Source organism: Gallus gallus, chromosome 4 (genome assembly GCF_016699485.2).
Source record: "Gallus gallus isolate bGalGal1 chromosome 4, bGalGal1.mat.broiler.GRCg7b, whole genome shotgun sequence".
Classification (NCBI taxonomy): domain Eukaryota; kingdom Metazoa; phylum Chordata; class Aves; order Galliformes; family Phasianidae; genus Gallus; species Gallus gallus.
The window spans coordinates 23,775,105-23,803,104 of record NC_052535.1 but is presented as its reverse complement, the minus strand read 5'-3'; the positions used below and the strand labels follow the sequence as shown (position 1 = coordinate 23,803,104).

The window sequence follows — 28,000 nt, the reverse complement described above, 5'->3', positions numbered from 1 at the left end:
TATACTTCACTCAGTTCTCATCTGATTCTTTCTTTTTTTTCCACTGGTGGCCAGCCCGGACATCCCAGGCAGTTCTTTCCTTGTTACTGATTATTCCCCCCTCCTGGTTGCCTTTTCTACTGTGGGACTGCAAGCACAGTCATGCTTCCATGTGCAAACTCCTTTGAAGCAATCAGGAAAAAACAAACAAACAAATATCATTAAAAGCATGGCCACTATGTTTGTCTACTAGTTGAGATGGTCTTTATTCACTGATGGGAATATTATGCAGCTGTTGAAGGACATTTAAAGTGAACATATTAAGTCTAGTTGGCATTTGTACAAAAGCGAGGGCTATTCTACCCTTCTTTTTTACTTCCATTTACTTCCATACTTCCTCAGATGTAGCATAGCCTACATAATCTGCGTTAAACTACTAGCTAGTTGTCAGTTGTGAGCAACCTAAGATAAAATAGTAACAGAGCTGAGTCAGGTGAGGGCCAACAGATCTGTCCTTTTTTTGAGAAAGAAGCTACTATTACAGTACCACATGGTGAGAATATTTATTTATTTATTTCCAGATTGTTGGGAATTGCTTAGAGAAATTGGAAAGCAAAGCTGATACAGCAACAGTGGATCAAGAGTAGTCCTTTAGCCCTATGCCATTTCTAAAAATCACAAGTGCTTTACCTCATTTCTGAACATAGAAGAAAATAAACAGTTGTGACTGTCCTTGATAAGCTGGCAGACTACGGACAGTGGCACAGGAGAAATCTTTTCAACAAGGATCTTGCATATAGTCTGCATCTTAAAGAAAATTGACTCCCTTACCAAGTGCTTTTCATCTTGATTATGCCATACACAAAAAGGGGAGGAAAATCAGAAATGATCAACAAATATTTGCCAAGGATTAGGCACAAAGTTTGAAGATCTGCCTTTCTAAAAAAAATTTTAGCATTTAATTCCAAAGAGTTTATGCAGTCAGATGAGGATTTTTTCACATCTAAGAGTGAACACCCTAATATTTCTTGATGACAGTCAAATTTTGACTCATTCCAATTGGTATGAACAATAAGGGAAGTGTATGAAATGTTCTACCGTTCCCTAATAACTTAACTAAATCTTTTTGAGTTCTTTACTTAAAAAAAAAAATTACAAAACACTGCACCTTTTGGTCTCAAAATACAGCATTTATCAATATTTGAATCCCTCTTAGAGATGCTTGCTGCTTTCAACCTTCTTAATTTCAGAAGGATGGGGAAAGTGGATTTTATTTCAAGTACCATATAAATTAAGTGTATTTGAACGACATAATTATTTCATATTCTAAGAATAACTTTTAATTAATTAAATGTCAGTATAATTTCTAGTAATTTCAGTTGAAGTATGTGGCATTAATACCATTCTATGCATTTGCATTTTCAAAGGCATAAGGTTAGAAGCATACTTAGCAATATTATGAAGTTGTAGTCACCAAGAATGACCATTTGCTAAAAAGGAGAATATTTAAAAAAAAACCCACAACTTTCTATTTTTGTTGAATTCAGAATTCCAGCTTCTTTATAGAAATACAGAAAGGAGAGAAAGATTTTAAAACTGTGGAGACTTATTCTCAGTGTTAACTTGCAGTCATTTAAAATTTTTTTAATACTGTGTATTCATTACAATTAAACTATTAGTAGAATTTACATATTTATCTTTCTCAAAACCGTAAACAAAATATTTTAATTTCATTTTGTATCAGAACTGAATACAGTGTATTACACAGGAAAAATATCCCCTACAATATTTTTCAGTAACACCTCTGTTTGGGAGTCAGTTTTGCAAGAATACTTCCAGAAATGATGGGAAGAAAATTCTCCAACTCCAGAAACCAACATCTCATAGAACAGATAAAGGACCTCTGTGGGTCCATGGAGGACAAAAACGATCCTACAGTACTCTGCTGAGCTGTACATCGATAATTAAATAGCCATTCAAAGAAGGAGAAACAAAACTTGGAGTCAAGCAAAGGTCACAGTATTACATACTTCAGCTTTTTTGGTGCCTGTCAGTCACAATCCAGTTCCTCAACAGAAATTATGCCCCGTAAGTTCCTGTATGGCACAAAAGATCTTCATGGAAGAGATTTATAACTGGATGGAAGAAGTTAAGAAATTATGAGAATAGTGGTGTGCTATTAAGCCTTACCCTAGGATGCAGGGGAGGCATATCTCTATGTGCGTGACTCCTTATTTCTATCCAAATGTTAGAAGCTTGCACTCTTCTTTCAAAAACTAAGGCATTTTTATAGAATCATAGAATCACTCAGGTTGGAAAAGACCTTAAAAATCATTGAGTCCAACCATGACCTAACTCTAACAACCCTCCGCTAAATCATGGCCCTGAGCATCACATCCAAATGGTTTTTAGATACATCCAGGGATGGTGACTCAACCACCTCCCTGGGGAGCCTATTCCAGTGCTTAACAACCCCTTCTGTAGAGAAGTTTTTCCTGATATCCAACCTAAACCTCCCCAGGCACAAGTTGAGGCCATTTCACCTCATCCTGTCACCTGTCACCAGTGAGAAGAGACCAACCCCACTCTCACTGCAATCACCTTTCAGATATTGGAAGAAAGCAATAAGGTCTCCCCTCAACTTCCTTTTCCCCAGACTAAACAGCCCCAGGTCCCTCAGCCTCTCCTCATAGGGCATATTCTCCAAGCCCTTCACAAGCCTTGTTGCCCTTCTTTGGACCTGCTCCAGTACCTCAGTGTCCTTTCTGTGCTGAGGTGCTCAAAACTGAACACAGTACTCAAGGTGGGGCCTTACCAGTGCCGAGTACAGGGACAGGATTACTTCCCTAGTCCTGTTCACCTCACCACACCATTCCTGATACAAGCCAGGATGCCATTGGCCTTCTTGGCCACCTGGGCACATTGCTGGCTCATATTCAGCCGACTTTCCATCAGTACCCCAAGGTTCCTTTCCATCAGGCAGCTTTTCAGCCACTCCTCCCCAAGCCTGTAGGGTTGCCTGGGGGTGTTGTGACCAAAATGCAGGACCTGACATTTGGCCCTATTGAAACTCACACAGTTTGCCTTGGCCCATTGATTCAGTCTATCCAGGTCCCTCTGTAGTGCCTTCTCCCCTCACTTCTGTATTTCATTTCTGTCTTTCAAAACACAGCAAGGATATTTCAGATTTCTTATCAATAGCTGGTGCTAAAGTTTTCTTTGAGATATTTAAAACTTGTACTCAATATTTGCTGCAGCTTGAGTCTATATCTCACAGGTGTGTCCCACACATCATCTCTAATGCCCAGTGTTGGTGTTCTAGTATAAAACATTTACCATCCATGACAATACAGACATATGCAAAATTTTGGAAAACCTGAAAGGTCTTAATTAGGTAATAGTCACCAAGTTATTCAGCTCAGTCAAGACTGGCCATCTGATTTTCAAAGAGCAGAACTGTAGCAAGAAGAGGTCACTTGAATACAGAAAGTTTTAATACTTACAGAACTTCGGTAACTGTCCAGGGCGTCTGACAACTACAGTTTTGAAGTTTTGCCTCTAAAAGAAGGTGCTAGACAAGTGAAGTTGCAATAGCTCCTGCCTCAAGTCTTGTTCTTATTCTCATTCGTTCTACTTTTCACTAATTTATGTTTGTTTTGGAGTCTGATGAGAGATGTGGCCAGAGCAGACTGTTTCATAGTAGATCAACAGAGGATCAGGCAACTGATCTTAATGGCCATCACTGCACTGATGATTTTGTTTTGAATTCTAAATATCTATTTCTTCTATTGATATGTTCTATTGTGCATCTTTTACTTCTTTTCTTTCTAGCTGCTCTTACATTTCCCAGATACACCCAATAGGTTTGTATTTTGCAAAGGGATACTAAAGTAAGGAATGCAATGGAGACAAGGTGAAAGGGCTTAACTTAAATAAAAAATAAAACAAGAACAAAAATTCTTTATTTGTAGTACTACAAGTTAGTACTACAAATTCCTGGAACATTCTTTTATTGTAATCACAAAAGGCATATAGTGATTAAATTATTATCTTGATCTCAGTGACTGATGTTGTTAAAGCCTTTGTGAAAGATTCAGCTCTTTCTAGAGAGCTCCTTTGTGTGTACTAAGAGTTTGTGATTGAAATGAGATTTTTTTAAAGCTACTGTTAGATTTTATGGTCACTTTTATCTCATTTTAAGATATAGGTAAAAAATTCTTACAATACTTTGTCTCGTTGCCCTTGAATTACAGATTCACAGTGATTAGAGACACTGTATTACTGCACTGGCTGTGCATAAAGGTGATGGGAATATCATTTCTAGCAGTTGATGCAGCTCTCTTGATGTAAAATACAAAGGACAGTAAGATTTCAAGTGCCAAATACGAGTTACCCTGCTCCAATAGTAAAAGCCGTAAAACTGCAGTACCAGGGCTCTGGATGCAAATAAATAAGGTTAAGTCAAAGCAATTTTTTACAGTTGGACTGTCTCTAGTATCCAGCCCAGACTAAGACCAGCTTGGGTATCCCTACTTGAACTATGTGCATATCTTCACACCAAAGCATAGATGATTACCTAAACCAATGTGACAGACTATAATTTAGGAAACTACATGCCATAAGCTTATAAGACATAGTGACAACAATGACATAATACTTTTGAAAAGTTTTAGAAGGCACTGATGGAATTGATGTCTTCAGTTCTGAGGTCTTCCATTTCAAAAAGAATTTGGTAAATTTAAAACATATTCACAACAGTAAACTGAGATATGCTGAGTATTATGTCTGATAAATGCTAATCAAGCTTCGTTTATTTCATTTACAAGAAGAAGACCAGGTGAAAACTTGGTCATAGACAACCAGTGAAAACAGGGGAAGATAGCTGGTAGAAGTTCAGTGCACTCAAAGACACAGTATAGAAATAAAGGTATGAAGTGATCAAATAGAAGGAAGCTGAAACTGGCAAATATAGGCTAGAAATAGAGCATAAATAGTTAGACAGCAACAAATGCAAATGATAAATGGAACAACATACACAATAGTGTATATATCGCAGGTGTTAAAGCATGACCACTTCTCATTCTAGGAGACATACATTCTTACATCCTTCATACTGATGCCATGGGCTTGATGTACATTCCTTTGAGCAACACAGAGGAGAGATACAATATGGCCTGGGAAACAGATGCACAGGAATCTGACAAGAATGTCCACCACTACAGGCACAGCTGATGGGGAGACATCAGCCTCCCTTTTCCCTGTGTCACATTACTCATGATTTTATCAGTGAAGATCCACAGGACAGAAAGAAGTTCCCCAGCCCCCCCCCCCCCCCCCCCCCCCCTTTTTTTTTAATCAGCACAGACATATGGTATTTTTTAATAATTTCAAAGTGTAAATTTAAAAATTATCTAATTGTTAATATAATTGTGTGAGGAAGACAGTAAATGTAATGTATTTGATAAGACAGATGAACTGGTAGTATATGGGTAGGTTTTTGACAAGTTATTACATTTAATACTGTTTCCTTCTCTAGCTTCCTTGAAATATTCAATGTATTGTAAACAGAGTATATTCTATATCCCTGTATTTCTGTGCTGACCTGACCTTTCAATTAATCTTCCTTTGGTAACCAAGTACTCACTGTCATCACATCACTTCTAATCCTGGTAGACAGGGAAGCAGTACAAAAGAGAGAGGGAGGGAGAGAGAAGGAAGAAAGGTGGAAGACAGAAGGAGGGAGAGTTTTTCTCCTTTCCTCTTTCACTGTCCTTTTCATGTACTTGGGTAAGCAGATAAATAGGATTTATTAAAGCACATTGTCTCTTTCAAGAGGCAACAGAATAACATTGGAAAATCTACTCCTACTGATAATCGTTTGTTTTTAAATAGTCTTAATGTTCTCTTTGAGGTACAAATGAACAAACAAGCATTTTACACTTACTCCAAACTACTTTTACTTTTGATTACTTTTACTTTTGACTCTTTCATTCCATCAAACTTGCAGACATCTATTGGGAATGAGAAATACATGCAAACGGTGGGCTTGGTTTTAGAAATGGTGGATGTTTCATTCAAAGTTATCACCAGTACACATCCAACAAGATTTGATTAAAGTGAATAATAAATACACTACATTGTATTTTTGAATTGTCTTTTAGTTCTTGCTGTTCCTGAATAGAATGTTATATGTAGTCTTTACAACTATGAAGGCATCAGTTTTATTTCTGCAAGACTGCTAATCACCTGATGATGTGAAGCTTTAAAAAGAATATCCGGTGTCATTAGTGCTTTGACAGAACACTGGGAAGGAATTGCACAATAATTTGATACCTGAATGGCTGACTACTGCTGTGGAAATATCTTCAGCTGCACAGTCTGTTATATATACATGACTTGTGGATCTGTTTGGCATTAGCATGGGCAATGTTGTGAAAAATGAGCTGTGAGACTGTAGTTCATAATCCTTAGAGAAATTACATCCTATGACAGACAAGGCACTTAAGCATTAGTAATAATAAAATTTCTGTCCTGGACTTAGCATACAGTACACTTAAGATTTCTATATACTGATGAGCACCTGTAATCAGGAAAAGTGTTTTCAATTAGGTACTTAGCTTCAATTAAGTATGTAGCTCCCTCCAGAAATTGTGGTATTAAGAGTAATAAGAACCCAGGCACAATCTCCATAGAGATCACGATGTTAATACTTCTAAGGTGCTAACCACTTTTAAAGTTAATTTCAAATGAATCAGAATTACCACACCACAGGGAAAGCAGAATTGTTTCATGTAGGAAGTAGCACAGATTCTAAAATGATAACACTCATTTTGTGGACATCATAGGCTGTAACGTTATCAGGCAGGAATCCTAAACTGTTTTTCTGACACATACCTGAAGAAGAACAAGCATTCCTGACCCTTTTCTCAAATCACCATTTACTACAATTGCACACAAAATGGAGGAGGTCTGTTGATATCCTGGGACTCCTACTAATTTAACTAGAAAAACAAACAGGATGTCAGAACCTTGGTCTCCATCCAACCTCTCGTTGAGGATGTCGCCTTCTTTCCAACAGAACAAAACAATCAAATTAATGAGATCTTTGTCCAGTATTCCTGATGACAAACTAGAGAATGTATATTTTTTTAATTTCACTGCTTGCTTTTCAGCTGGTGATGGTAGCCAGTTTCAGGCTCAGTTAGTCTGCCCCTGCCATTTATTTATGTAGTATTTTCAGTCTTCCAATATACTTAACAATACTCAGACACAATCATTTATACAGTAGCATGCCATCTGTGCCACAAATGCTGGACTGTCTACTGAAAGACAACTGTCCTGATGCAAAAAGTACTCTTAAGAAGATTACATCATTGTTACGTGTGAGAGGAAGGTTTTAAGATTGTGTTCTGACCAGCAAGAGAGCTCTCTCTAGGACTGAGAAAATATTCTCACCCAGGTGCTCAGCTCCACTAGGAAATCCTGGTAGGTAATATACTATCATAATTCTCTGGACAGTTTGTTGAAGCATTCATGACAATTTCAGTGTCAGTGGCTAAAAGGAGAGAAATGATTCCCTAAAGGCCCTTTTCACTTATTATCAAGAATCCCCAAAGAGATTTGTTAAAAGCTGGGTCAGTTCTCCAGAGGGGGTAATTCCACTGTGCTCTCTAATGTTTTTCTTTCTATTATGTTGAAAGAGTCCTGTTAATTATGCAAAACACTCATTCAATTAACATTCTGTGTCATCAAAAAGTATTTAAAGCTAACTTTAGGCTTTCTGTGTCGTGGCCTATTTTTCACACTGCACCTAAAATACAACCTTTTTGTTTTACTCTAATTAGGTTATTTCCTGCTTGAAATGAAATATCTATTAACTACTACATTTGAGTTTTAAATTCAATTTTTAAGGCAATTTAAGATGAAACTCATGAATAAAGACAAAAATAAGAGCCAAAGGCTCTAATTCTTCTTGATATTAATTTTTCTCTGACTTCTGACTCATTTGCAGTCAGCTTCCAGCTGTCCCATTTACAAACAATCTCTCTATTGACAAAACAGTCTGTCACTAGCTATTTAATGCATTATGATGATGATCTATATGGTATTAAGAACACCACTGCTGTGCATCCCTCTGGGAAAGTGTCTGTTGTGAAGTACAGTAGAGTCCTTGTTCCACAGAGCAGTTTCTCTCGTGAAAATAACGCTGTTGCTTGAATAACAAATATCATCCAGATCTTCCAAATACGATGAGTCTTCTGTGAAAGCATCCTATTGAATAAGGCATTTACCCCATTAGGAAAACTTCAGATGATTTTGAACACAGATCTTTCCATAAGCTTTCAGTAATATTGTGTTGTGCTGTCCTTTCAAAACAAGGAAAACACTGATTTGGCAGATGTCTCCCTTCTTTGAGGGCAATACTGAAGAAAGCCAGAATGGTTAGAAATAAGTGAAAATTTCCTGACTTCTGACATTCAGAGATGTCTTCCATATGGTAACTCAAATACTGCATCTTAGAGTGAAATATGCTTTCTGAGCAATAGCATCATATAATTCACTCTGAAAATAATGCCTCCTATTTATTTCCTTGGAAATCACAACAGAAATAATGAGCACAATAATATCAATTCATAGAGCACATTCTCAGCTACAAAATACTATTTTTCAAGGTAGTCACCATTATGCTATGCATTTTCCCCAGTAATGAACAAAAGCCTGCATGCTGTGCTAGTAAAGAACTGTATGGCCACCTGGAACCTGTATGGCTTTTCTTTCAAGTTGCACTTGCCACTGCTGAAACACACCACCCACTGCCTTACCGTGCTCACATCCACTGTTTGGCTTCTATGAATGTTCAGCAAGCATCAATAAACATCAATGGGAGCCATTTTTTTCTGCACAGAAGAATTCATTTCCACATATTTGCTTCATATGCTCTTCTATGTCAGATGTCATTTTATCAGACTGCCCCTCTGCTGCCACCCACTGCACAGCAACAACATATAATGGAATATTGGCAGGAAGGTTCAACCTCAACCGCCGTACCACCAACATTCACCTCCAGCATCATGAGTCAACACAATAAAATAGGAGACATTGCTTTCAGAGGAGCTCTCATACATTGTTTGATACCACTTTACCTACAAATATCATGATAGTTTGGTCCTGTGGTACTACTACTTCACCAGACTGTCTCTGAAAATTTTGAGTTTGAGTTACCTAATCTAAGCATTTCATTTAACAAGTCTTCCTTAATTTTATCTTGTTCTGCTGTTCAGGCCAAGATTTTCATGTCAATTTTCCTATTTGCTTAAATTAGTGTATACTCTAAGTAGAGTTGTTTGTTGTTATTCTGAATACACATGGAGAACTCTCCTTGAGATATTATTCTGCTTGGTTGGGGTAGTACTGATAGCTTAAATCTCAGTTTTGTTCAAGAGTCTAATGATTTTGTGCATATGCTTTTCTACTGTCATGGCAGAAAGTATTACAGCCTTGGGGGAAATCAGGGTAGTCCACACTGTTCTGCCTCTGTATTCTAATCCCTGCACTCTCCACTGATTATTTTGTCAATGGAAAAATAGTTTTTTCAGACAGCTTCTCAGTATGGTAAAATTATTATCCTTTGTTATTCTTTTTCTACTCTGAGCTGTTTAGGTAAGAATCATTCCCAACAACACCTCTCTTTAAAAATAGTCCAAAATAGAATCAGTGCCAATCTCAGAAAGCTCTTTATGCACTGCTTGTATTTTTCTGTTGACATACCAGAAGTGTACCGTTCCCTACTGAAATTGGCTGTTTCATTGGAAGGAGTCAGTATGAACAGAGCTGACGGACATTCACCTTGTCCAAGCACATGCAACTTACACAATCCTAACTAATCCTCCTACTATAGGAGGAGTGCTGTGAAACTCCTTCTATAGTACTGGAGATATTTATTTTGATGTTGAATACTGAGTATAAATTAGAGTATCCTGAGATACTTACGAGTCTATGCTTATGCATCATTTTTTTAATATCTCAGATTGAACACTGACACAAGTCTTTATCTTCTGTCAGTGAGAAAATTTAAGAATTCCATTATTGAAAAGACAAATTAGGCTTGTACAGCTACAAACATATTTGTTATTCCAGTGTTACATAATGATCAGAAGTTAATTAATCTGTTTTTCTCTGCTAAATTGCTTTTCTAGAACATGTCCTTTGATATCAAATAGAGTCTGGTAGCGAAGAAAAATTATAAGACTATAAGCTGAGATCTTAAAACAGAACTTGATGAAAAGGGAAGGAGGTAGTAGCTTACCCTAACTCTCCTCTTTTTTGTGTATGTTCTGAAATCGAGTAAATATGATAGATCACTTATGAGCAAGGAAAAAAAAAAACATTGAAAAAAAGATACTAAAGATACTACCTCATCTAAGAATTCAGTACTTCAATAGTAGTGACAGCAGATGGTGTATGGGAGGGGAAAAAAAAAACAACAAAAAAGAGAATTTGAAGAGTTACTTGGTTAAAAAGTAGTAAAACTAGACTCTAAAATGCATCTAACCTGCTTCTGTTTCTTGTTTTTTATTTCTCTATCAAAAGACCTTTAGGAGAAGCTTTCCAGTACTTTTTATGCTTACTTTAATATACGGTTTCTTTTTTCAGAGAAAATCCCTGGCTTATTGCTTCCAGGAGTATAAATAAAGTGTCCCTTTTATCCCAGTTCCATTGGTTGTACTCACTGTCTTTCACTGCTTACTCTATAATCAAGGCATTTATACCAGACTGTGTGATTGCCAGCAAGATTTCTACCGGTAGAACTAGGGTCAAATGTGGACTTCCTGATCACATGGGTTGACACAAACCGAACTAAGAAAACTTGAGTTCAGCATTCAGAATTACAGTGCACACAGAACAAAATGCTATTGTAAATCAACATCTAGCTCATACTTATATATGTTGTACAATTTAGGATATGAAAGGTGTTGCATTGAGCCCTCTAAGAGTTACACATTTTGTAGCATCAGCGTTCCCATTCTTCCCCTCTTGAAATGGGCTGATGGAAAACACAATGGGAAACTCTCTCATTTTGAATTTAATCAGACCCTGGGAGACCTGAAAGCACATTTCGGTTCCTACGATACATGCTTTTTAGCAAATGCTTGGAGTGAACTCAGCAGGGTGCGCGCCTTGCTGCATTGTGCTGTATTCACTCTGGTAAGTCTCAGCAACACTCTGTGTTCCCCAGAGAATTGAATAAGCAAATTCAGTCCTGGAATAATAACTCTCTCTGGTAGTTTGCAAAACTCATCATTAGTTCCAAGCAACTGAAATAGAAATGCAGATATGTATGCACTCATACATAGACATATGCACTCAAAGGAGAAGCTTAGCAGCCTATTTGGTGTTCAGAATCTCCAATATTTTTCCCCATTTGCTCATACTTTCCTTTAAAGTGATCTAGCATCTTCAAGGGTAGAACCAGGAACAAGAAATTTTACATGTGTGATCAGGAGGAAAAGCTTGTGTCAGGAAAGCAGTCCTAGCCTTTGAAATAACACCAAATGTCACGAGATGAGCTTTTGTGGAAACCTAACCGCAGCTTGCAGGTGAAGTAGATGTTTTCTTTCAGCAGCTAGAGTACACAAAGATTCTGTTCTATCATACACAGGCAAACACACTCAGTGCATGCACAGAAGTCAGCTGAATTGAGACCTCACATGTATTACAAAACTTTTAAATTTTTGACTCAGCTTTTAGTGCAGCCGAGGGAATGAGCAGTACTCGTCTCTATTCATCAAGGCTTCAGCAGTTCAGCTGGCCTAGTTACATTGTCTTCAGGGGAATGTGACTTACAGTGCTGCTTTTGTCCGTGCTGTTCATTAAAACAACACAAAAAATCTCAGGGCAAAACAGACTGTGATGTAAATACTAAACATCAGCTCTGTGTGGCCGAAATGCTCCTGGGAGGTCTCTGACACTCCTTCTGAAACTCCCATTTTAGAAGCTAAAATTCTGAACAGATGCCCTTCTTGCACATTTGCTTAGGCTTCCTCCTCATAGGGACACTGTATTCAATAGCAATAAAGGGAACATACGACATTTTCCAAAGAGCTGCAGATGTACAATAAATCTGTCACTACTGTATCATTTTCAATACATCGCATTCTTCTATCACTCTTCATTTTTGGCGTATGCCCATCTCAATTCCTTACTTTCTGCCTAAATCAATCGGCTGCTCCTTTTGTTTGCTCTTTCACTGAATCATCACTCCACAGCATTTGTTTGTGAGGCAACTTTATTGTAAACACTAATGTATCTCTCCGCTGTGAAACCATCAACAACCTCAGGGACCATTTTACATACTGTTTCCTATTTGATATTTCGAGCCATAGTAAATATTTTCTCCAGGACTATGATTTAAGCTATTTTTATACAAGGTCCACCTAGCACAGTTAGATGTTATCACACATTAACTTGGTACTGTTAAGATTTGTCTAAACTGGGCCAGATATGTCAGAGCATATCCCAGGTTACTAGTTCCCAGACCTGAAGCCAGAGGGTAAAATGTCCCAGTTATCTTCATTTACAGGACAAGATTCTGTTTGAGTTGCTGTCTCCTCAATATTCAGATGCAATTTCTGTCATAAATTTTGTATTTAGATTATCATATAACAAATTTTGACCTATAATTGTGAATACCAGGTTTGATTTTTTAGGGGGAGGGGCTGGGGCATACAATTGAAATTGTTTTCATCTACCATTTTCATACTCCAGTTCTAATGAAACAATGAAAACTAATTTTTAGAATCAAGTAGGTAAAGGCTTGATAGGGCGAGTATTAGACCATCTTTATTACATTTATGTGGTAACTCACTTTCATTTTGCTAATAAAAACTTTCCTGAATTGACAGTTACAGCCTTATCTGCCTAGCCAGACTGCTTACTATTTCTGTACTAGGTTCCTGCATGAATTCCAGTTTCCTTCCAAAACTGCAGCACAATCTGTTGAATTGCTCTGTGTCTTTAAACTGGAAACTGGAACTGCAGATTTCTGACCATGGCTCTGTCATCCCTCCTCCCTTTTTTTAGAGCTGTAGTGTCTAAACTGACAATCGAGAACTATCGAGTGATCCTCTCTGCTGTCTTTTCCACCAGACTGTTGAGTGTTTGCTCATTTTCATCCATAAAAGGTCAGGAGGTCCAAATGTGTCAAAATTGCTTTTTCTTACTTGACAAATTCAAAGTTGAAACTTTTTGCTGAAGGCTTCAGTTTTGTCACGTACATTGAAAGCCTTCAGTTCTCATTTGAAGTCAGTAAATCATGAGAAAATATCAGAGACATAAATGACTAGCAAGGTCATGACTCAGTTTTAATGTGAAGCAATCAAGAAACAGGCCAATCAAGAAAGCAAACAGCCTGTATAAAGACAAACTTGATCACTTGTTGAGTATATACATAGAATTCAGTGTCTTCACAGCTGAATTATTCCTAGATACACCGACTGTGGTCTTCATGCTGAAAGATGCTTTCTTATCAAGTAGTACTTTCTGTTGGAGGCTGAAATACTCCTGATGGAGGATGACAAGGAATTCATGAATGTGAAGCATCAGCAAGGTTTTCCTATCCCCAAACATGGGATATCCGAGCAACTTCCAGGTTAGATCTCTGGAGACATTGGCAGCTGGGAATTTTTCAACAATATCAAGGTTTACAAAGAAAATGCTCCTATGGATTTTAAAAATTCCGTGAAGGAGAATAAAAGAAAAAGTAAAGACCAACTGCACAGCAGTTGTTGATATCACAAGGTTGAATATGCTTTTCATTACTACTATTTCTTTACTTAGAAAAACGCTCTTCTAGTCTGTACTGGAAACATTTTCTGTGAAAACACATTCCTCATCCCACAAGAGGTTAATTTATGAGTTAAGACTAAAATTTGCACCAGTGTCAAGGTATTAAAAATGACTATACAATAGAAAAACATCAATTAAGGACCCTCATTCAGTGGAAAGCTACATAAGGCCAACAGAAACATAAGACTATAACGATGTTATGTGATTCTTATATCAATTGCAGGCAAAAAAAAAAAAACCAACAAAAAAAAAAAAAAGAAAACACAACACACAGAGAAAGTATTAGATTTTCAAGTGGGCAGAGTGACTGCATCTAATTAGCCTTTGTTATGGATTTCTGCTGTTTTAACAAGTTATTTTGAGGAGATAGTGCCCTCTTCTACATAAGAAGCTTGCTGTGTGTTAAGAACCTGCATCTTAAAGAACTAGTTTGCTGCAGATGAACATTTTCTCTTTTCAAGTCTCAATTTACAGCATGGGATATTCTGGAGTCATTGTTAAGCATCATAATCTATAGTTATGCTTTAATAATTGCACTAACTTCAGAAAAAGTATTCAGTATGGAGGCATACAAACTTTATAATAGGCAAAATACTGCCACTTCAGTACCTTGGAAAGTTAAATAAATAAATCTGTGACTCTCTCCAAAGGGAAAATGCTAAGTGGATAAGAACTAAGGGGGGAGGTGAGTAGGGGCAGGGATGTGAGGTATGGAAGAGGAACAAAAAACCAAACCAGCAACCAAACCAATCAAAAAACCTGAATGACTCGGAAATGCTTTGGGAACTACTCTTAAAACTGGAACTAGAGAACTGCAAAGAATAATTCAGAGCTAATACATTCCTAGTTTAAAAGTTGATAGGGTGGAGGGGACACATAAAACAATCAGTATCCACTTCAACCATAAATCTGAAGAAATTTTTCTTCAAGAAAACTTGCAAAGAGATCTGATATTGTGGAATTAAGATTTTGAAATAAATAAGTGTTCAAAGAATATGATAAAATGTGCTCATGTGTCAGTCATCTGGGATACAGAATTGGGATGTATCTTCAAAACTTACTGCCACAATACTACCATGTAGTTAATGAAAAAAATACATTTCAACTCATTTCCTACTGGGAAACTGTTTGCACATCATGCTATCCAAAGCCAAACTGCTTAAGGCAAGTCAGTGTTTCAAGCTAGACTCACTACTTGACATTTTTGTATTTGAGCTGTTTATTACTTGGAACAGATTATAGAATATAGAGATAAAAAGCTTAGCATTAGTTGTCAAAATTAATTGCTTCTCAGTATCTGCTTCTGCTTGACTCATAAGTGGACTAAAAAGGCTTTGAGTATCCAGCCTACTTAATTGAAAACGTGCAAATTCATCTGTCTAGTAACTTGTGGATACATCATTATTTTGAAAGTGATCTGAAACCCAAGTGATCCTACTCTTTTAAATGGCAAGAGAAATATTTCACATATGAAGCTAAGTGGAAATTCCACATATTAGTTTCAAAACAGTGCTTCTAATTTACCTGCCATTTTTTGAAAAGGATACATTTGACATTCTGAGTCCTATAGCAATAGCACTACAGGAATTTTCTGTTTATCAAAAAAAGGGTATTCTGTAATACTATATATAATATTACTCGAAAGATTTATGGTATTTAATACATTTAAATACAGGCAACTACAGTAGATTATAGAATATACTTTTTCTTCTCAATCAATGTGTTATTTCAAAAATTTCTAGAATAGTTTTATGTTCAAATCAAAATTCTTTCAGGACCTTCATTAAGCAAAAAGCCATTCAACATAGAGTTATTTTCATAGAGAGTCTTGGGTTGAAAGAGATGTTACAGCCCAATCTGGTTTCCGCCTGTCATGGAAAGGGTTGCCACCCACCAGCTCAGGCTGCCCAGGGCCTCATCCAACTTGACCTTGAGGCCCCCTAGGGATGGAGTACATGCAGCTTCTCTGGGAAACCTGCTCCAGCGTCTCAACACCCTCTAAGTGAAAAATTTCCTTCTAAGATCTAATCTAAGTCTCATTTCTTTTAGTTAAAAATCATTTCCCCCTTGTCCTATCACTATCTGCTCATGTAAATAGACAATCTTTTTCCTTCTATAAGCTCCCTTTGAGTACTGGAAGGCCATTATGAGATCTCCCTGCAACTTTCTCTTCTCCACGCTAAGTAACCCCAGTTCTCTCAACCTGTCTTCATAGAAGAGGTGTTCCAGCCCTCTTGATGATCCTCATGGTCTCCTCTATACCTGATGGAGCAGGTAGATCTTTATCTTGTAATGGGGGCCCCAGGCCTGAGTACAGTACTGCAGATGGGCCTCACAAGGGCAGAACAGAGGAGGACAATCACCTCCCTCACCCTTCTAGCCAACTCTCTCTTGATGCAGCCCAGGACACTGTTAGCCTTTGGGCATGTAAGTGCATAGTGCCCACTCACGAAAATCTTTTCATTCACCAGAACCTCCAAGACCTTCTCTGCATGGCTGTTCTGAGGAGGCAATACACAGACAGTAGTGTCAAACAATATTAAATTCCTACTTATGATCTTGACGAAATATTCACATGCATGAGGTTAACATGCATAAAACATTCAAAGGATTCAAGTGTAGAATTTATAAGTTGCTATCTCCAGCTTACTGTGCAGTTTTTTTATATAGAAGAGCAGCATTATAACTTACAATGTATTTTTTCTTGGTTTTGTGTCAAAACATTAATGATTTGTTTTGAAGTACAGTCTCAAGAAATATCTTTTTATATTTTCTCTTAAAATACTTGTTTCAGACATTTCTCAAATAAACGTAAGAAGATTATAGCAGTTTACAGCTGTCTGAACTTATGCTGTCTAGACAACAAGCTGAAATTCAAAGACAAAAATGGGAAATAATCAAACTCTAAATTTGTAAGATCTTTTGCACCTGACTAATACTAGTAATGGACCAGTCTAATTGGCTTTACTGGAGCATTTATATACAGAGAGCTAAATATATGATTATCTCAAAGAGTTGTCCATAGGTTTTCAATATTAGATAAATATTTACAGTTTTTCTTCCTTTGTTTCTGTGTCCGCAGCTGCTGTACTGGGGCTTGTTCTCATTTGTTGCAGCCTAGGTGCCACCCTGTTACTATCACTGTACTTTCCATCACATAATAGCATTACAGACAGGCATATCAAGTTTTTAATATGTACTTTTGGGAAAGGTATTGAAAAGTACTGAATATCTTGAAAGGTATGATTTCTTCCTGTGATCTCATTAGGACATGTTCTAGTTGGTCTTTAATACTACTTTCTAAAACATTAACCATGTCAAGATACCAATCACGGATGTAGAGTTGCTCCCAGTTTCACCAGTGTGTGCAGTAATATAATTAATTCAACATGAAAGAATTCATATGGCTGTCATATGAAATGACAAACAACAGTAAATGTTCTTCTAACTGTATTCATTTAGATAGCTTGCTCGACAACAAATTACTTAAACCATTTATTCAAAAACTTTTAAAATGCAAATTAGAAATATAGTCCATTAATGACTTTGATTTTTTGTGTATTCACATGTTCTCTGACAGTTTCTATCTTCTTATCTTCCATTCTGCTATATCATCCATTATTTTAATCTGCTCCTTTTCTAGTGTTTCTTTTTCTTATGTTCTTTACAACCTAGTATTACTGTTACAGCTGCTTTTAGAAACTAGAATCATAGAATGGTGTATGTTGGAAGGGATGTTAAAAATCATCTATTTCCAAACTCCCTGGCACGGGCAGGGACAACAGCCACTGGACTGGTTGCTGAAAAGTCCATCCAGCCTGACCTTCAGCACATCCAGGAATGGGGCATCCAGAGCTTCTCTTGTCAGTCTGTTTCAGTGCCTCACCATCCTCATAGTGAAGAATTTCTTCCTAACGTCTAATTTTAATTGACCCTCTTTTAGTTTAAAGTTCCTGCTCCTTGTCCTATCAAGTAGCAATGACTGTGCATACTACTTACTGCTGAAAAATCCCCTATCTTTCTCCAAAGCCAAGAAAACACCAGCTCTGTCTCACTATAACAAAATCAGCATACAAAAATATGTAGTCTTTTCCAACTGCTCTAACTTCCACAGCTAACCTATCACCTCCCTCCTTGGGAACAATTTGTTTACATCTGCTGTTGTGATTTAACTTTAAGACAATAAAGCCCTGAGGCACGTCTGTACTTACACCAGTTTTGTGTCACATTATCCCCCCAGAAAACTCCAAAGTTAAAAATCTGAAGATTTTCCCTAAAGGGCTTCTCATTCATCCTTGAAGATGCATGTCATCATGATCTTTGTTTCTGGCTAAGGGGCAAGCTGTACACATTTGTTTGCATGCTTAGTTCAGTCAGATCAACTCTACATCAAGTCAAGATACCACATACACTACCCAGTGATAGAGTCAGGAGATATTCCTGCTTCTTCTTGTAGCTGTACCTGAGTGTGCACTTGAAGCTCAAGTCACTACTCCACATGCTTGTGAGAAGACTCACAGCTTCAGGAATATGCTTGTTGCATCCTTAGCATTCATGAACAGAAGGGTACTTTTTCTCTGGTTATTGCAGTCTCAGTACAGCTCATGTAGGCCCTGTTAACTTGTGTATAATCTGCTGTTCCTTCCTGATGAATCATGCCCCTGTGACTTAGCTTGTACAATTCATTTAAAGATTTACACTGAAGCCCTTCAAAGACCACTTAGACACTGCTGACAGATGCACTGCTTCTTGAGTCAGGAAATGTCTTCATCTCAGAGAAAAGTGAACACTCCGTAACCATCTACGATCAAGAAGCAAGGAGTCAAACACAGTTACAGTTCTCTTAAACAGCTTTGTCTGTTCTGCTCACAGAGAAACATGTAACATCCCTGTAACCACACGCTGTCAGAGGTGAATCCAAAACCATCAGTGCCTTGAATATAACAGGACCTAATTACCCACACTAGTCAGTAGCCTCCTTCTTCTGTAATCCTCCTCTTCAATCTTTTCCTCTGTTTCCAGGGGAAGACACCTCTGTTCATGGTCTGCTTTGATAAGGTACAACTGTGTAAGCTTAGATCTGAGTGCCATGAAATCAGTAAACCTGTACAAAACAACTGTGGGAATCTCTTCTGGGTCTTCCACCCATGCATGCTCCAGCTTGAGAGCTGCAATTTCTCTGAGGAATGTGCCCTTGGCACTTGTCTGTCCTATGATATGGGTGTGCTGTGCTTGTCATATTTCTTTGCCTTTTTGAATTGCTGTCTTGGCCTTGGACCTGCCTCATCACTGTTAACCAGTGATCACTAGGCTGTTAACTAAACCTGGCTACTCCATCATTCTTATGCTCTTTTTTTGTGGATGCTGTGTGATTACACTGTGAGGGTGGGGGAACTGCTCTACCAGCTCGGTTGTCACTCTTGGCTCCTGACTTGCAGCCTCTTGCAAGCAACCCACTCTGTCTCCTGACAAAGCCCCTCAAGGTATTAGACCCATCTGTGATGCCAGGCAATATTTCATCCATATGTGCAGTGGCATCCTGCATCCTTCACTCTACTCTTGTGCCCACACAAGTGCCACCTCCTCACCCTTTAAAGCATGAGCACTGCAGCATGAGATAGATGTGCAAAGCCATCTGTCATCCTGTGTGCTGCAACTGGAAGAACTCAAGGTGGTATTCCAGATCTCAAAAGTATTCAGATGTCAGATTTTCATAGCTGTCCAGCATATGGCCTCCTGGTTGCTGTTTTTTTTTCTTTCAGATTGCATTCTCAAATCACAGGCTCGTGGTCCTATTTCAAATTCTTTTCGTTGTTATTGCACATCTTGGTCCCCTCAGTCAGACTATGCATTTTATCTACAGGAACTTACTGCTGAACATGGCTAGAGGATGGCATTTTGTATTGACAGATCAACATCCCAGCCCTATCAGCTTTGTGACTAACTGAACTCCCCAAAAACACAGGGTCTGCTGAGTCTTCCTGAGGTCAGCCCGGGACGCTTCCATCAGGACTAGATGTTGTAGAACACCATTTCATGCAGCTTCTATTTTCGCTCTGACCAGTGCTATTTATGGAAATATTAGAGGCTAATGTTCCAAAATGTTCAGAAAGCAGAACAAAATGGATTTATCTGCAAAATATCATGCACATTACAATTAGAAAAAAAGAATAGACATTCAATGACAGGAAAGCTTCCTCACGCAGTATATTAGTAGGTATATAGATATATATGTACATTTCAGAATTGCATTCATATATTCATATATTGATGAGGAGGGGTTTGACCTCTTCTCCCAGGCAACAAACAGGACCCAAGGAAATGGCCACAAGTTGTACCAGAGGAGGTTTAGATTAGACATAACGAAAACCTTTTTCTCTCAGAGAGTGGTCAGGCACTGGAATGGCCTGCCCAGGAAGGTGGTGGAGTCGCCATCCCTGGCAGCATTCAAGAGGTGTCTGGATGAGGAGCTACGAGATATGGTTTAGTGGCTTGTGGTAGCAAGGGTAATTGAAGGACGGTTGGACTAGATGATCTTGTAGGTCCTTTCTGACCTTGTGATTCTATGATTCTATGATTCTATAGGAAAACGCAAAAACTGCTACTGGAAATAATGAACTCCTGAGAAAAAGACTTTCACACTGAGCAGTTTTACCATAACCATTCAGTTTAAATTAATAAATTGGAAGCAATCTGTATTAACTTGGTGTTCAATTTATTTATTTGTTTCTTGTCATCTTTATATTTTAGTATCGTTAACTGAATGAAGAAATAAGCTCCATTTTAATCTAGACACTACGAAAATGTCACTCACCCTTAATCCTCCATTGCAAAGCACATCTCAGTGACTCAGACATGGGCTTACAGAGCTTGCCTGAAATGATACTGAAGAGAATGATAAAATTGCAGAGAAACCATTGAAGACCTGAAGAACTTCGGAAACTAATTATTTAATAAAGTCAACAGTTTATTCATACTTGTGCCATTTGTAACTTTAAATACATTTTAAAGCTGGCTCTTCTTTGAAGTAATAGCCTTATTTTTATTTTTACTTTCTGAGGTAATCTGAGCGTAAGTATAAAGAAGCCTGCTTTTAACTCAAAGCATAGAACATAAAAAAATTACCTTTATTCTGTTTTGTTATTAACTAAAAATATAGAACATATTAAATTGAGGCAGTACTGACTACTGCAAAAAAAGAGAGAATATTTCCTGAGGGATTAATAGTTTACATATAACCGTAGGCTTACTTTGAGTGATATACCTGCTGCGAAGGAGGTACTTTTGTCAAAGGATGAATGTTAAAATTTTGCCATTTACACATTCACTCCTTGAAAGCCAAATACCTCCAGGCTGTATCAATGGAATTCAGATATCTGATCAGGTGATTAACACTGGAAAAAGCTGTTGTGTTTTAGAAAGGAAAAAGATCTGCTAATAATCTTCCTAAACAACAGAACAAGTAGCTTGCTGAGAACAAAGAAGTCTGTGGCACTAGCAAAATAACATTCAAGATTTTATATCTGGATTCTAGGCCCTAGCAGCAGATGGTCTTCCATGACATCTTTACTTAATGTCACCAAAATATTAAGAGCTTTCAAAGTGTTATCTTTGGAAACATTAAAAATATTAATAATTTATTTGCAATAAATGAAATACATTTCATACTGAATTTATTCAAACTATCATAAACAAATTGATTAAAATGCAGTTTAATCTGGCTGTGAATCAGATTATATGGAGAGAAGCAATATTCTCACTCATCTTCTTTCTTTTCTAACTATGGAAACAGCAGAACAGTGAGATAAGCAATGTGACAGGAACAGGCTCTTGGCTCTAGTCCATATGTTTGGGGTGAAAACAGCCTGAGCTACTGGCCTGGTAATTATTCAGAGTAGGGTACAGCAAGCAGGCAGATTGTAGATTCTTAATCTTTCATGTTACAGTCTGGGGCAGCAGTGTAACAGTTCTATGCTTGGGGCAAAGCTACAGTTAAATAAAAAGCCAACAAAGCCCAACTGTCTTGTGTATAACAGATTGGCCAAGTTCATAGTGCAGATTTACACCATGGGCTATAACAGTGAAGAAAGACTGAAGTATAATGCTATTCATTACTTTAAAATTGCAACTTTCTTAGATGTGACCATGCTAAAATATACATTTTCAGTGTGGGAAACAAATGCAGGTTTAATCAAGGACAAATAGACGAGCTGCAAAACTGGAATAGACAAGAATGTGGTTTTCACCTTTAGACACCAGACTACAGAATCAGTCTTATTCTATTTTTGCTCTTGAGAATCTTGCTATTTACCTTTTTGCAATAACCCAACTTCAGAAGAGAAGTAGAGTCAACTCCTCTCTCAGGGCCATCTTCTGAATAGCCAGTAGAACTCCACGGAAAAAGAAAAGAGAGAGAGTTAAAATTTGTGTGTTATTATTTGGCAAACAAAACAAGGAAGCTCACGGCAAGAGCCAGAGGAGATCGCCTAGATCTCTTCCATCTCAGTTTCTAGACTAAAGGTCACTCCTGCCCTTGGAGTCTCCTTGAATTAGCAGAGTTTTAGGAAAACCTCACTGCAAACTTGGAGGTCTAGAAAATTTCCAGTCCCTAGAAAGCAGGAATTTGCGGCCAGGTTCTTGTCATTAGCAGTTCCTATGGGAAAACCAAAATGCTCAAAAAAAAAAAAAAAAAAAAAAAAAAGAACCACCCCAAAAACCCTAGAGGCTGAACTTCCTCACTCAGCACGGTAGTGCAGTGGTATCTACAATTGGGTTTTGTGTACCAACATAACATCTGAGTGAGGCTAATCGTCTCTGGCTCCTGAGATATTTTGGAACAAAGACACTTTCAGTGTTGAGCTACACAACTACTGAGAATGTTACTGTACACTACAAAATATTTGACTCAGTGGAATTTTATGTCACCACATTTTTATTTTTTCATTATTTTTTGTAAGTGGGGAAAGGGATAGCTATTTTATAATATGATTAGCTATACCCTTTCTGGATATACCAACTTTTTTTTCCAGACATTATTCCCCATTTCTATAAGTTTTTCACATCATTTATGCCTACACTGACTTAGAACAAGTATTTCCATAATTCAACTCACCATCCAGATAAAGTCCAAATCTTCCATTCCACATATGCATCCCAGGAGTCGAACGTTCTACAACACACTACTGGTACCTCAAGATACCTTGAGTTGGCTTATATACTTTAATTTTTCTCTCTCTTTTTTAAACACACTTTCCACTTTGTGCAGTGACTTCCCCTGAAGGCTTCTGAGAGCGTTTTCTTTAACATGATGTTGCTGTCTATCCCTGCAGCATCTGAAATATCAAACAAATATGTAACATTTCATGTATTAGCAATATTACTTTCAGTACTCAAACCCCACAGTTTCCACCTGTTCCTGACAATTTATTTCCTGCATTTACTTTATTGGCAATCCTGTCATTTCTTCTCTTAACTCACCTCTTGCACAGACCTAAAGCCACATGGCAATCCTGTGCATTTCAAGCATCCTCCTTTGTCATCTTTGTCATGATTTCTAATGAAGGCCAAACTTTTGTAAGAAATGAGAAAATGGGACAAATCACATCTAAGCCCTGTTGGCAGCTGCTACTATTCAAGAAGACACCTGTAAAAGGAGCAGAATCAACTAGAAGTAGATGGAGACTATGTGGACTGAATGAGCAACTGATTTATTTCTCAGTATTTATCTCTGAAGATTTTTGTCTCTTTGCCTCTTTTCTCTTTCCCATGGAAACTGCTGCCCTTCTCTGCACACCTGTGAGCTTACCTTCTATTTCTGCTCTTACCCTTCTCTTCTTTCATACAGTAAGTTCATTTCTCTGCTTTATTTATTACTATCAGGTTTTATGCCTTGTCTCTGGGTACACAGATTTACTTCTGCCATGATAAAAACTGCCCCACTTGTTCTAAGATTATCATCTGTCAGTCCTGAATTGTTAGAACAATATTTCTACTCTCATATTTTATCATGTTCCCGTAAGAAGTATCTGTAATCTTCAGAACCAATCACCTATGAGATCTATCTGGTGACACCCAATATTAAATGTTACCAAAGAATAGAACACCTTTGGCATGTACTACGTGCAGGCACCTGGTGTCTGCTCCCTCTATTTCTGGAGTTGTTTCCTTACTAGCTGATATTGTTTTCTATGTTATGTAACCTGAAAGAAGAAAAAAAAAAAAAAAGAAAATTCTGGAAATTTTTGTTATTAAAGCACTCCTTCACATGGCTGTGAAACTTCCTGCTGAGGTCAAGATTTTTTTACTGCTTGAGCAATAGGGACAATTAGCTAAGATCAGAGATTTCTCTCAGGAACTACTCTTCCGTCCTACCACAAAGCTCTGGCATCCTGTCCTACAGATAGTCAATTTCCTTAACTCCTGGAAAAGTGACACTCCATTCTAATCCTGGCTAAGATATCCAAATGCTTTTTTCTTTTTTTTAAGCCCTCCTCCCCCCCACCCCACTGACCCATGGCAGGCTTTCCCTTTATTTAGGCTGTTGACTGTTAGATCCTGTCAGTCTTTAATCATAGACAAGATTTCTATTTCCTGTCTTATGAAGTATAACTAAACTTGACAAAGATTTTGTCAAAATCTGACAGGCTCTGCAATGAAAAATATTGCAAACTGAAACGAGAATAAACATCCAAGTCTTTATCTGAAGGATATAAACCAGCTCACCCACTCTTACTGTTTGACAGCTTCATCTTTGATTTCGGCATGTATGATGTTTGCCAATAGTATCTGGGATGTCATCTTGGGTGACTTTCATCTGTGAGCTCATGATTCACCCTCTGCAGGATGATCCATTCCCCAGCAGGTTAGCTGGCCACTTGAGATGTCTACTGAAAGAGTACTCCAACAGATGTCCCGCTTCCCTGGGGGTTTGTGGACTATTAAAAAATTCTGAAAAAAGACCACCAAATTATTTTTGTGCTGGACTCTGCCCAATCATCACGTGTTACATTCCAGCACATTAAACTATGAACTACTGTTAAATGAAGTTATAAATTACAAATAATTTATTATTTTCTGGTCAGATGTATAAGATACAAAAGGGAGAAAATGTCAGCAAGGTTCATGTGAAAAGGAATCCAAGTGTGATATATTTACCAGCCAAAAGAGGGTCTTGATATTGTGTACTTGCAGAATTTCAGACAAAACTGACTCTGAAGAGATGCCTCAAAGAAATTTGCAATCAAAAAGAAAATCCTTATTTTTCTATATGGGAAAAGGTCTGAATTTATTTAGTGGAGTTATTTCAGAAGACTGGGACAGCTGGATGGTTTTGGCACCTTCTTAGACACATCAGGATTCTGGAACTTTATTAGTATTCCTTCTCTATTACAGTGGTTATTTCTGTAAGTTAATAAATAAATAAACAGAAATTCCTCTTTTGATAGTGATATGATTTCTGTATTATGTATATTCCCAACCAGCTTTAATGAATATACTTCACTGTTGGCAGCTCTATGTATATACTGTTGAGCTGGATGTGTGGTTGATCATTCTTTTTTCATGGTTATAATTTGAATGCCCGTGAGTGCATGCTGTAGTTCTCCTGTGCATACTCTGTGACTGCAATTCATTTGTATCTGTTTAAAAATAATAGAAATAAAATAAAGTCACAGAAACTATATGTTTCAAGTTATAATGGGATCAGAGCTTGGATTCTCAGCTGGCTAATTTAAACAAGCTCAGCAATAAGAGACTGCTTGCTCAGCAAGATTTCAAGGGCTTTTTTGCTGATTTGAGGAAGTGCAGAAGGTCTCACTATTCTGTTCTTCAGCTGCAGTGAATAAAAGAGACCATGCCAGTGTGCCACTTCTAGCCCTATCTGGCAGAAGGCACCATCAAAGTGTGACACAAATACTGAGACAGAACACAGCTGCAAAAACGTGTGTCAAAGTTTTCTTTGACACTCAGTTGGCTGTCTTTAAAAATTTGGCATTATGAATGTTAATGAAGCACCCGCTTTCTGATGTAGAAAACGTATCTTGTAACCGAAACCGCATAGACAACAGCATGATTTTGCTGAGGTTGCAGTGCTTTTGTTTAACTGGAAATAATATTAGCTTTCCATTTTATAATCTTCTAGTCAAACATAATTTTGTTAATGTTGAGGATCAAACGGCAGTATCTGTTCTAGATATATGAAAGTATCCTCACGTCCATAACCTCTTGTTCTTTGGCCTGCTCTGGCACAACCGTGGCGGTGCAGTTGTCCAGAGTCAGAAAAGTTTGCAGTGGTAAATTCTGTGCAAACAGCCACTGCATGGTTTCAGCCTGTTCTCGGAGTTCCTCTGGTGTAAGTGACATGGGATGCAAGAGAGTCTGGGTTCAGCAGCACTGGTAGGCTCTCTGTCTTTCTCATGGAACATCACAGACATATAAGACAAAAACAGGATGGGGATTGAGTGGGATGGGGCTGGTGTTCTAAATAATTTCAAGTCAGTGCTGTAACTGATTCAAGCTATGTTGTCCATTTCGCTGCCTCTCCTGTAAAAACAGGGAAATAAATTCATGATATTTTAGTTAATATTAGGACTACAATTATTTCATTAAAATTACAATTATTTCATAAGCACAGCAATGAGAATGTGAATTAGCATAATGAAAAGTAGCTTAACAGATTAAAATAATAACAAAAATAAAAACTGTATATGTAAAGAGACAGATAGTAAAAATGCTTTATAATGAAACTCAAATTAAAACGTAATTGAGTTTCAGGAAGCCTGAATGTGATAAGAAGGATTTTTACATTGAAACATGTGTTTCCATTTAGCAGTCAGCATCCATAATTGCACATGGCCATTTAAGTTCATATGAGCTTAGGAAAAGATTCACATTCCTAATTTAAAATTAGCTAAAATATGCGGAAAGCTTTCATATTGAAATTTGGTCTTCAGGATTGGCTGAAAAAAAATCTGGCAAGGGCTTCTTGATGTTTCAGGGATGTGTTTAGCTACAGGGAATGCCTTTGTAAAATGTCAGCCACTGGCGATGTGATAAACTCAAGATAAGGATCTGTGTTAACTAAACAAGGGTGTAATTTTTAGAAACCGTTGATGAAAGTGGTAACAGTGAAGATAAACAAGTAATGTATATCTTTGCTAAAGGCTCCTTTCATTCATGATTACTCTCTCCATTTTTTTCTCGACAGAAAAAAAAAAAACCTCCGTATTTATTTGATATGCAACATAATTGGTTTGTAGTACAAGGCTATAAAATCTTTACATATATATGTATCTGTGTTTGTCTGTAAAAGGAATTGAAAAGCTACGTTTTTGCTGTCGAAAAGAAACACTGCATTCACACTTATCTGTAAATCATGCCAGCAAAAGCACAGCACAATAAGATTTCATATATGCCCTCCTGCCCTGCAGAAGATTTGTCAGGAAGAAGACATGTTGATGTCCTTCCACATGTATAAAATCATTATAATTTTTATAACTGACTGATGTAATACCTGACATAACAGATAAAACTAACTTCCCACAAAACTCTCGATGAGAAAGAAGTATTACCATGACAGTGGAAAAAAAATTACGTAGGAAAATTTTCCTGTTGGAAAAGGTGAAGAATCTCGACTTTTGCTGTGTATGCCAATGCGTATGGTCCACTTAGAGAACATACCTCTCATCAGATACATTAAGTGAAATTTGATTTTTATGGCACTTGGCAGAATAAAAGAGCAGGTATTACGTAACAGGTGCCAATCCTCTTCAGCATGTGCTAAAATGTAATAATGACATAACTGAGCAAAGAAGGCAGAAGGATGCCACACAGATGATTTTAATGTTTTCTTAGGCTTGAAACTAATTGGAAAAAGAAAATTAAAGGAAAAAAAAAGACAATTATTTTAACAAAACTAACTGCCATATGTGGAATATCTGGAGTATAGAATCTGATCAAATACAGAATTCCAGAACTAGAAATATGTTAGCTCAGTAGTGAAAATGTGCATTACTTCTAATTTTTGTTTTTAAGTTTTTTTGAAACCTTTCCTTCAACTAAAGACAAATCAAAGTAGTGGGAGTACAAAAAGCCATATTTGTAAATGAATCTCTGCAAAAGCTTATTTCATAGAATCATAGAATCACAGAATCGTAGAATGGCCTGGGTTGCAAAGGAC

General features: G+C 37.4%; 1 long non-coding RNA gene across 1 annotated transcript; it reads right to left on the bottom strand.

Annotated features, from left to right (window-relative positions):
- LOC121110794 lies at nt 1-27,979 on the bottom strand. The gene is made up of 5 exons (XR_005859811.1): nt 24,547-27,979; nt 22,937-23,156; nt 22,136-22,214; nt 20,639-20,709; nt 1-161 (listed from the first exon to the last, which is right to left on the bottom strand). It is a non-coding gene; the product is annotated as an uncharacterized LOC121110794 (long non-coding RNA).
- Between the last annotated feature and the right edge of the window lie 21 nt (nt 27,980-28,000).